This window comes from Hippocampus zosterae, chromosome 1, assembly GCF_025434085.1.
Source record: "Hippocampus zosterae strain Florida chromosome 1, ASM2543408v3, whole genome shotgun sequence".
NCBI lineage: Eukaryota > Metazoa > Chordata > Actinopteri > Syngnathiformes > Syngnathidae > Hippocampus > Hippocampus zosterae.
The window spans coordinates 22771254-22782060 of record NC_067451.1 but is presented as its reverse complement, the minus strand read 5'-3'; positions in this window follow the sequence as shown (position 1 = coordinate 22782060).

Genomic DNA, 10807 nt, shown 5'->3' with positions numbered 1-10807 from the left:
ACTGTAGGGCTCCGCCTGCAGCTGCTCACCTGTTGGTCATTGTGTCATTATTGTCTGTTAAAAGGACTCCCGGCACGACCACTCGGGGTCGGGTCATTGTTTGTTTTCTGTCATTGTTTCTGTTGCTGTTAGTTTTTTGCTTCAGCCATGGTTTTTGATTGTTACTTTGTAGTCTTTTTGTTTCCATGACTTTGTATGTTTGGATTTATTTTGTTCCATCTTTTGTTGATACAATTTGTCAACTTCACCCTGCTCCTCCCTCTTGCCTGCTTTTTTTGGGGTCCTCCACCACCACGCATTGTGACGTAGCCCGATGGAGCAACGATCTTCAACCGGTACAACTCCGTGTAACATTTGGTACTGCGTCACACAGGGAGACTGAACAAAAAATCATTTTATTGACCAACACAGTCTGAAATAATTTTTATTTTTAGACTCAGGTGCATTCTCCTGTACCTGTCCTATGGTGATAAAAGAGTAAACTATTGCTGGCATAAGAAAGTCTCTTTCACTATAGTCTATTTTAATTCTGTCCTGGAACTTTTGCTCGCCTAAAAATAAGATCTTTAGTTCCACTTGTTTCTTGTTTTATGTTGAGAGGGAAGAAATTACATCTGTGCTGTATGCACATTATGAGATGGAAGAAATTTAATCTGTGCTTTATATTACACATACAGCACATTGGACAATAAAGTTGTATCCAATCCAAAATAATGCTAACGTCCAAGATGTGTAAAAGATCCAAAAATACATAGCTGGAAATCAAAGCTCAACTGCTGCTTTCTTGTCTCTCTCGCTCTCTTTTTTCATGTCAAACCAAAATATTTTCAGGTTACAGCAATAATAAAGACAGTAAAGCCACACAAGTTGTTGCCACTCGTTGAAGCAATATATTTCATTTCAGCATGAACCAAAGCCAAATTATTTCTGTGAATTTACAGATCTATTTTCAAGTTAAATGAGAAGTGCAACCACACAAGCCTTGTCTGAAGAGGAAGATCTTGCTGACGCTATTAGTTCCTGTGGTTTCGTTGCTAGCTTGCGGTCACACTTTTATTTTATGCTTCTCAGAGATTCCAAACACCCCCTCCGTGTGAGAAAGAGGAAATATCAAAGTCATTTTTAACATTCCCCTCATCCACCTACGCCACAAGTTTTCCAATAGCCATGATTGTCAAACAAGACAAAGTGAAGCTTTCAGTGGAGCTGACAATTCGACTTTTCCACGTAACAGAGTAACAATTCATGCAATATTCATGTCTGTGAAATATTCAGACAGAAAATGAGCGCAGTCTGGATGTCAGAAAGGCAGTTCATCAGAGGTGACAACAGTTTACATGCCCTGCAACTTGGATTGGATTGGATACGCTTTATTGTCAAATGTACTGTATGTGTAACATGTAACATACAGCACAGATGAAATGTCTTCCCTCTCAACATAAAACAAGAGGAGCCGCTGCGGGTGTCCGTGCCGCTATCTAAAGAAAAGTTAACAAAAACTGACTCGTGGACGGCCTTGGGTCTAGCCCACATTTCACCCAAAGTCAGCTAGGATAGGCTCCTGTTCACACACAATCCTGTACAGTACAAGCTGAATAGAAATTTGGAAGGATGCATTTATAATGAATAGGAGTTATTTGCAGTTTTCAACTGGCTATAGAGGGGGTCCGGTAGTCCAGTGGTTAGCACGTGGACTTCACAGTGCAGAGGTACCGGGTTCAATTCCAGCTCCGGCCTCCCTGTGTGGAGTTTGCATGTTCTCCCGGGCCTGTGTGGGTTTTCTCCGGGTACTCCGGTTTCGTCCCACATTCCAAAGATTTGCATAGCTGGCTGATTGATCACTCTAAATTGTCCCTAGGTGTGAGTGTGGGCGTGCATGGTTGTTCGTCTCTGTTGTGTGCCCTGCGATTGGCTGGCGACCAATTCGGTCAATTTGTTCCCCGCCGACTGCCCGAAGGCAGCTGGAATAGGCTCCAGCACCCTCTGTGACCCTAGTGAGGATAAAGCGGTTCGGAAGATGGATGAATGAATGAATGAACTGGCTATAGAAAGATTTTCATTTAACCTCGCTTCATTCTCCACAACCGCCACCCATTCTCCAACTAAAGCCATGCCCCTCATTAACATGACCCTACACGAGATGTGCAATGTAAGAATGGTGTCATGTTCCGTATTCGGCAGCAGGTGGCACACGTTCACTTCTGCCGGCTACACACCTGCTGCCTATTTTCCACTGATTACACCTGCTATATCTAGGCGCTCCGGCGTTTGACCCATTGCCGGAGTATTTTACATGCCGTGCCACTGCTGTTGCCCATATCACTCAAATTATTGTTTGATACTATTTGCGTTTAGTTACATTTTCATCGTCCCAAGGGAATCTTTATAGATTCGTGCGTGAACTAGCATTTGTGTCAACATACATTCCTTGCCGTTTTTTGCAAGCGTTTTCTGTTGTCGCATTTCCTTATTTCCTGGTGCTCGTTTTTACCAGCGCCTTCTGTTGCCGCGTTCCTTATTTCCTGGTGCTCGTTTTGCCCAGCGTTTTCTGTTATTTATTAGGCGGGATTTTTGTTTATAATAAATATTGTTTTGACAGAGTCCTTGTCGGTGTCTGCTATTTTCGGGGATCCGCTTACTTTCGTTTTCTCTGTTACGTACAAAGCAGTTCCCTTTCCCTGCTTCGTGCGTAACGTGACAAATGGTCTCCATATACTGTAGGTTGAACCCTTCTACACCCGTTCAAAAAGTAATAAATTGGTTTGATGTTGCAGAACTAACTTGAATAGTTTGAGCTTTTAGGTTTGCCGTCTTCTTACCTCTTAGTAACTAATCTAAATGCCACATTTGCAGTCTTGACTAGTTCATTCATACAGTAAAATTAGTGTTTACTTCCAACAAGAAACTAGTCGCATCGTACCCTTTCGAATTGAGCTGTACCTTATCGAATCGAGGCTGCTGGGTGGACCATTAAGAGCAACTGCGTTAACTCCAACCTGCTTAAATGGATGCCTGTAAAATTGATTATGATTTTTTGTTAACATACATTTGCATATTATTCATGATGAATTTATTGTGCTTGCAATGAAGAACGCTTATGCTTTTATTGAAGATATAATGCCTTTAATAAAGATATGCTCACATTTATAAAAAAGAATGCTTAGTGCACTGTGTGACAATTGAGGGACGCAAGCACCTTTCTGCGAAAGTGGTTGGGAAGAGATAAGGTAATAATACCAAACGAAGAGCAAGGTTGGACGTGGATGGAGCTGTCAACACCAGCTACGGCTTACTCTGTGTTCTTGTAATGCACACATGTACGTAATTTTCACTCGCTCTCTCACACACACACACACACACACTTAGTCAAACAAGTTCAGTGTGTCTTCAACAGCCCTCAACCTTAAGGTTGGACACACCCATGTACAGTATTAGACTCCCAATGAGAAATAAATGAGATGGCGAGCGGGAAGATCCTTGGGTGACATGCAGAGAACTGAAACCTAACGTTTGTCCTCGTTCCCCCTCGAGTGATTTGGTACCAAAATCAAGTGTCTCCTCTCCTCATTGGGTGTTTATCATGAATGTCTCATTGACAGACACCCCCGACTATGCCTTTTTGCTAAGTCAATTAAACTGCATTGTTCTGAAATATAAAAAACAACAACAAAAACAATTGTGCCACCGAGTATGAGTTGCCCACGGGTCTGCTCTAAAAATGGCTCAACAGTGATGGGACAATGTGACTTACAAATAAGAATTAAAACAGAAGAATGCTATTATTTATAAGATAAGAAATCCTTTATTAGTCTCGCAATGGAGAAATTCCCAATTCACAGCAGCAAAGTTATGAAAGGAAGAAGTAGAAGAACAAAATATAGGAGCTGCTGGAAAGGCAGCCACTATCGCGGCACCATCTTGAAGTCAAAATAACAGAATAACATATGTTTATTTATTTTAACTTAATATGGGACAATTTTCTTCAAGTCCTAAATATTTGATGTTTTGTTTTAAAACCAAATGTATTGTGTTCAATGGTAAAAGTACTGTTTTTCTTGACTCAAATATTTTAAAAAGAACAAAGTACTGTGATACTGCGATACGTACTTGCTCATGGCTATCATACCGTCAGAATCTAATATTGGCCCATGCCTAGAATGGACTCAAACTTATAGAAGCTGTAATGGATTCCTCTTTAATTTGTGTTCCCACACGACCAAATGCCATGAAAATTAATTCTAAAAGTAGTCTCCGAACTGCCGAGCAATCCATCAAATGGGAATCTAAACAATACCTGTCATCCTTGTGAGTTAATGTTTGCCAAACGTAATAATAATGTATTAGTCATTTGTAGTGCGCACACATTATGGTATGCAGCTTGTTCATGCATCAATTTCTTTTTTGCTACTTCCCCTCAGTAAACAAGGAAGGGGAACCAGACTTATCAGGAGATTAAACAAAAAAACGTTTTGGATTGGGGATTTCCCCTTTATCTAGAAGCGCCAAAAATGAAAGTGAAATTGTTGATGTTACATCATTCTTTTATTTGAAATCAGGCATTTTTTTTCATGTCTGTGTCCTGCTTGGGCAACAAGGTCTTCTCTGCTGGCCTAAATGCTATTAAACTGACCTACATTTACAACACAAATTCTTATACTTGTTACATTAAATTGTATGAATGTATTCCCCACAGTCCGTGTACTATACTTCATCTCATAGCATTTCTCTTGGCTTCACTGCTTCCAGTACATATGGATGTTGTTGTTGTTTTCCTTTTGGTTTGCAGTTGTAAATCAGATTTAGCCTTTATGCTTTCTATCCATGGCCTTCAGAATCAGTAATGCCTGCTCCTGTAACTCAAACTATATTACTAATGTATACCTGTATATACACACAATATCTCTCCATCCATTTTCTGAACCTCTCTATCCTCACAAGGGCCGCGGGGGGTGTTGGAGACTATCCCAGCCGTCTTCGGGCAATAGATAGGGGACACCCTGAACCAGTTGCCAATCAATCCCAGGGCACACAGAGACGAACAACCATCCACTCTCACACTCACACCTAGGGACAATTTTGAGTGTTCAATCAGCCTGCCATGCATGTTTTTGGAATGTGGGAGGAAACCGGAGTACCCGGAGAAAACCCGCACAGGTCCAGGGAGATCATGCAAACTCCACACAGGGAGGGATCGAACCCACAACCTCTGCACTGTGAGGTCAACGCGCGAGCCACTGGGCCCACTCATCTAGTTTGGGGGTCACTGCCCCGAGTGCTCCGACCACCACAGGCACGACTGTCACCTTTACCTTGTGGCCAGCCCCAATGAATGAAATGTTGAGCGAGGCAGTAACTGACCTGAAAGCTAAGATCATGGCGAGAATGAAAGCTGGGCAACCTAGAAACCGATTACAACGGCTATGTGAAGTACCATCTATAAGTCTCATAGAAAGTGTGAATGCAGCACTGAGGGCGATCCCTACCGTAACGATCACAGAAACCAATGAGCTGATATACGCTTCAGCATCAGTGATCCTGGAGACTCTGGGCTATAAGAGCAACCATGGAAGTCATGAGATACGTTACCCAATATTGAAAAGATGGTTGGAGGCTAAGATCAAGGCGGCCTGGAAAGATGTGAGTCAATTGACGGAGGCCCAGAGAGGTGTGATGAAATGGCTGATACCCGAGAGGTACATCCAGATGACCATACCTGAAGCACTCTAAACTGCCAAACAAAGGCTCCAAGCCTTGTCCAGTCGCCTAAAGCGGTACACGAAAGAGAATGAGGCCAGACGAATAAACAGGCTGTTCGCAACACAACCTGCGAAAGTGTACGCTCAGTGGCAGGGTCCTACCAACAGAGCCGACCCACCAAGACTGGAAACTGAAAGGTACTGGAAAGGCATATGGGAGAAGGATGTTGCACATAACAGCAGTGCACAATGGCTGGTGACCTTGAGAGAGGAGCACAGCAACCTCCCTGAACAGAACCCAGTTACCATAACAGTGGCAGACATACAGGAAAGAGTATCAGATATGAAGAACTGGACAGCACCAGGCCCGGACATGGTCCACACCTACTCCCGGGAACAACATCGGACATCTCAGTCCAGAAATGTGCAGTGCTGGGAACAGCAAGGATACTGCGCAGAACCCTCAAGCTTCCTGGCCTCTGGTCAAGGACCCGAGCTGAATGAGGGACGGACACCACCCGAGGGGGGGTGAGACGAGGAATTTATATATACCGTATTTTCACGACTATAAGGCGCCATTAAAAGTCTTAAATTTTCTCCAAAATGGACAGGACGCCTTATGGTGCGGAGCGTCCTTTATATGCGCTAAGTTCCAAAATCTGACTGACAGCCGACACGCTGTTTATATAGAGAAAAGGCGGAAGTGACTGTGGCCAGGCATGCGGGAAAGAAGTCGGCCAATCAGGGAAGGGTGGGCGTGTATATATACATATATGGAGAGGGAGACAGAGAGAGAGAGAGGGAGAGAGAGGACAGGCAAGCTAGTCCGCCAATGGTGAAGGGTGGGCGTGTAAGTGGACGCCTCAAGCCAGTACCAACACTTGTATAGAGTGTGGCGATGTGCATTGTTGCAAAACAACTCCGGTTTTGGTTTCTAAGAACCCCTGAAAATAAATTCGACAAAAAGACACGCCTACAAAGCTCAGTTCAAACTTAAAGCCACCGGTTATGCTTTTGGCATGCGTGCCCATCTCACAGCAGCGGTGAAAAAAACAAGTCAAGCAAATGAACTCTGAGCTTGCCGTCATTCCCGGAGGGTTGACTAAAGAACTCCAACCGCTGGACATTGGCATCAACCGGGCGTTCAAAGTAAAGTTGCAAACGGCATGGGAACAATGGATGATCGGTGGCAAACACAACTTTACAAAGAGTGAGAGGCAGCACTTGGCGAGTTACGCCACAATACGCAACAACGAGAGGGAACGCTGCGTTTTTGATGGATTACGGTACTTGCACAATTGTTCAATTTTTTCTACACACGCGCGCTGCCACCATGTTTCGCTCTGTTCTTTACTGTCAAATGTGGGAAAGCTTCACACGAGAGAAATGTTGACTTTGCTGTTGCTACTCCTTCTTTCCGCTCGGCAATGCGTAGCAACTCACACTAGCATGTGATGCATTCAATGACAACTGAGATGTGCAGTCCTCTGCTTCTGATACAGAGGATGAGGACTTTGATGGATTTCTGGGTGATGATTGATCGAAAAACGTGAGAACATTGTACGATGGCTAAATAAAATACACCCGAACTCAGTTCTGCTTTCGTTGCCTTTTTAAAAACGTGTTTTTATCTTATCTGTATGTCTTGGCATGCTACCGTATGCTTCAAGCTAACGTGTTAGAGTGTGCGCATGCATGCCGTATGGTAAAGCTGGCGTATGTTTTACCACTGTAAAACTGCGGCCATTCGTACGGTGTGTCCTGTGTATCTGTAAAATACAGAAATGTCACCCATTAATGAGACTGCGGCCATTAGTACGATGCGTCGAATAGTCGTGAAAATACGGTGTGTAGAAATATATATATATATATATATATATATATATATATATATATATATATATATACACAATATATATATACACACACACACCTGGAGCCATGCAGAGGTGCTGTGTGTGTGTATGTGTGGGTGGGTGTGTGGTTGGTTTTCGTGCGTGCGTGCGCGCGTGTGTGTGCGTGTGTGTTTCCTGTGATTCCGTGAAGTGGGCGGAATTAGTGTTTTGTTGCCTCATGGTTTGGAAGTTTCACTTTCACCTTTCCATAGACACAGCAAGGCTGTGTGGTGTCTCCAAGTATAAAAGGAGGCGCACTGTGACACTTTCACTCAGGCAGCGTTTTATCCTCCTCATCTTTGCCTCAACATATCCCTGACCAAACACAGGACCAGTCATGTGTGGCACTACCAAAGTTCTTTTTCTCCTAGCTGTCGCCATTTACATGTGTGATGCTCAACGTAAGTTTTGCCGCTTATTTTTCTTGTTCATTACAGTATTTCAGATTGCAGAGTGCATCAGGACTATGGTGAAGCAGTTTTTGGAAAAATCTGGTGAATGGCTAAAGTGTTTTTTTTTTCTTGTTTTCCCCTTTAGTTAATAAATCACAGACTTGTCTGTGTCAAGATGGAGTGAAGTCGTCTGCCTCAAAGTTTAGAATCAAAGACGTTACAATATACCCAGCAACCACCTTCTGCAACAAAGTGGAGATCATGTAAGATATCAAAGTTCAGAATGGGGTCTTATGCTCAACAGTTTTAGAAGGACTTTGTTTTCAATACAAAATACTGTATATATTTTGAAATTATGAAAAAGGTACCCCATATGGAGTGTGACCATAGTATTAGTTTAAATGTGCATTCTTGAAAATATTTGTTTCTCACCCATACTGCATGTTTTCACAGCGTCAGCACAAAAAATAATTCATATTTCTGCTTGAAGCCGAAAGCGGTGACCCGTGTTCTCGAAAACCTCATGTGAGTACTGCAGGGAATCATCTCAGCAAACATGAAACATAAGAGGGACGCCAAAATTAGACCTAAAACTTGGCAGCTTTGTTGAGCTTGTTGAACTAGGTCTATTTGTGTCCTTTGCGTTGCATGTTCAGGAGGAGTAAGGCCACCTCCAGCTCAGACGTCACTGCGGTCAGGGCCAGTGTCACCCCAAGCACCGACACAACCAACGTCTGAAAACCTTCAGTAAAAAAGACCGGAGGACGGCTGAAACAAATGTGAATTTCTTCAATGCAATGCATGCTGATGTATAACTAAACACAATACTCTTGTACGTTTGTATTATCATACAATTAATGTTCTTTTGGCTCTATGAATTACTTCATACATTGACTTTTTTAAAAATAAAAAATAAATAAATAAAACTAAGGCTGTGTACATAATCATTCACTCATTTCTTGTTACTTAATGACTATATCGTAGAGCTTTTATAGGCAGTAGTAGACAATACAGTTTGGTTTGGTTTGTTTGTTTATTGAACATAAAACATATACAGTAATAATTTGACAGAAAATAAGGTAGATAAAAAAGTAAAAGAAAGAAATCAGTCTTCATTCAACACAGTTATTATGTTCAAGGGAGTAGGATGAAGTAAAAAAACTTATCTAGTCCTACCCCCGTAACAGTTAGTTCATTAGTCAAATTACTACTACTCTGGTTATTTACATCTTTGCGGTTGCAATACAGTACTGCAATGTACCACATCGTCAACTGGTTTACCTTCTGTTTTTGATATTTAACAAATTGATGATTTCTGACTTGTTATTAGTTTAAGTATATTTATAACATTAATACAAAGCATTTTGTCCATCTCTGTTGCTCTGTTTAGATTAAAGATAGCATGGGTTTTCTCCGGGTACTCCGGTTTCCTCCCGCGTTCCAAAAAAAACATGCATGGGAGGCTGATTGAACACACTTAATTGTCCCTAGGTGTGAGTGTGTGTGTGCATGGTTGTTCGTCTGTGTGTGCCCTGCGATTGGCTGGCAACCGGTTCAGGGTGTCCCCCGCCTACTGCCAGAAGACGGCTGGGATAGGCTCCAGCACCCCCCGCGACCCTTGTGAGGATGAAGCGGTTCGGAAGATGGATGGATGGATATTTTCACGCCACAATTCTTTTCTAGCAACCATCGGCTGATCATTATATTGAGGGTGCGAGAAGGTTTTCAATCACTCGATCAGTATTTGTTTGCTGGAGGTCAAAATCGGGAGTATGAGCGAGACTTACAATACAATGCAGTGATAAGTTTACATTTTGCGCCCTGCGAGTCCCAGGGACTTGCTGATCAGAAAAGTATGAGTCCCATTATGCATTTAGAGCAGTGGTGTCCAAAGTCCGTCCCGCGGGCCAAATCCGGCCCGCGGTCGAATTTCATCCGGCCCTCGGCCCCTGTCATAAAATCAGTGCCGTCTGGCCCGCAGGTTAGGCGCAATGGAACATGTGTTGCATTGACTGAGGTCTCGTAGACTGGTGAGTGATGTTTCATAGAGTACTGCTTCCCTCTAGTGGCTAAATGAGTAATAGCATTCACTAAATGAGTAATAGCATTTAGACACTAGAGGGCATCACTCACGAGTTAACAAGACATCACTCCGTGTTTATATTGACTGATATGTCATATTTCAAATGATCCTTGCAGTTGTGGATATGTGTATTGCTTGTTCATTTCCCTGTTGTTCGAGTCAAAGGTTTTGTGACTATTGAAAAGTCATGGTGATACATTTTATGTTTCAAATCAATCAATTTGCATTCAGGAGACTTCTGTTTAAGAAAAAGTCAAGTGAATAAGCAGTTGCATGTGATATACCTGTTTCAAATGAACCAAAAGAAATTCTTAAGATTGTTGAAATTAAAATAAAAATGGAAATGTGAAACAGACTGGCTTACTAAAATTTGTTGAACAATATGTTGTTCAATGTAAAGAATGTCAGCCAAGGTCGGCCCCCCGACATTTTACCACATAAAATCTGGCCCCCTTGGCAAAAAGTTTGGACACCCCTGATTTAGAGAGTCCCAAATTTTGAATTCTGAAGTGGTCTACTTCTTCAATTGCATATGATAATAACACAAACAACAATATACATTGATAATAGGGTTATTTCTTCTAAACAAATGCTGCATTTTTTAAAAATAATTCAGGCATACAAGATTTGCTGAGAAATAGGTTCATATTTCAGCCCATGGTTCAGTCTTTGAGTTCATAAATTCTCCTCTCTTTACTCTGCTTCCAATGAAGCAAGGCTTTCTCAAAATCAACTTATCAT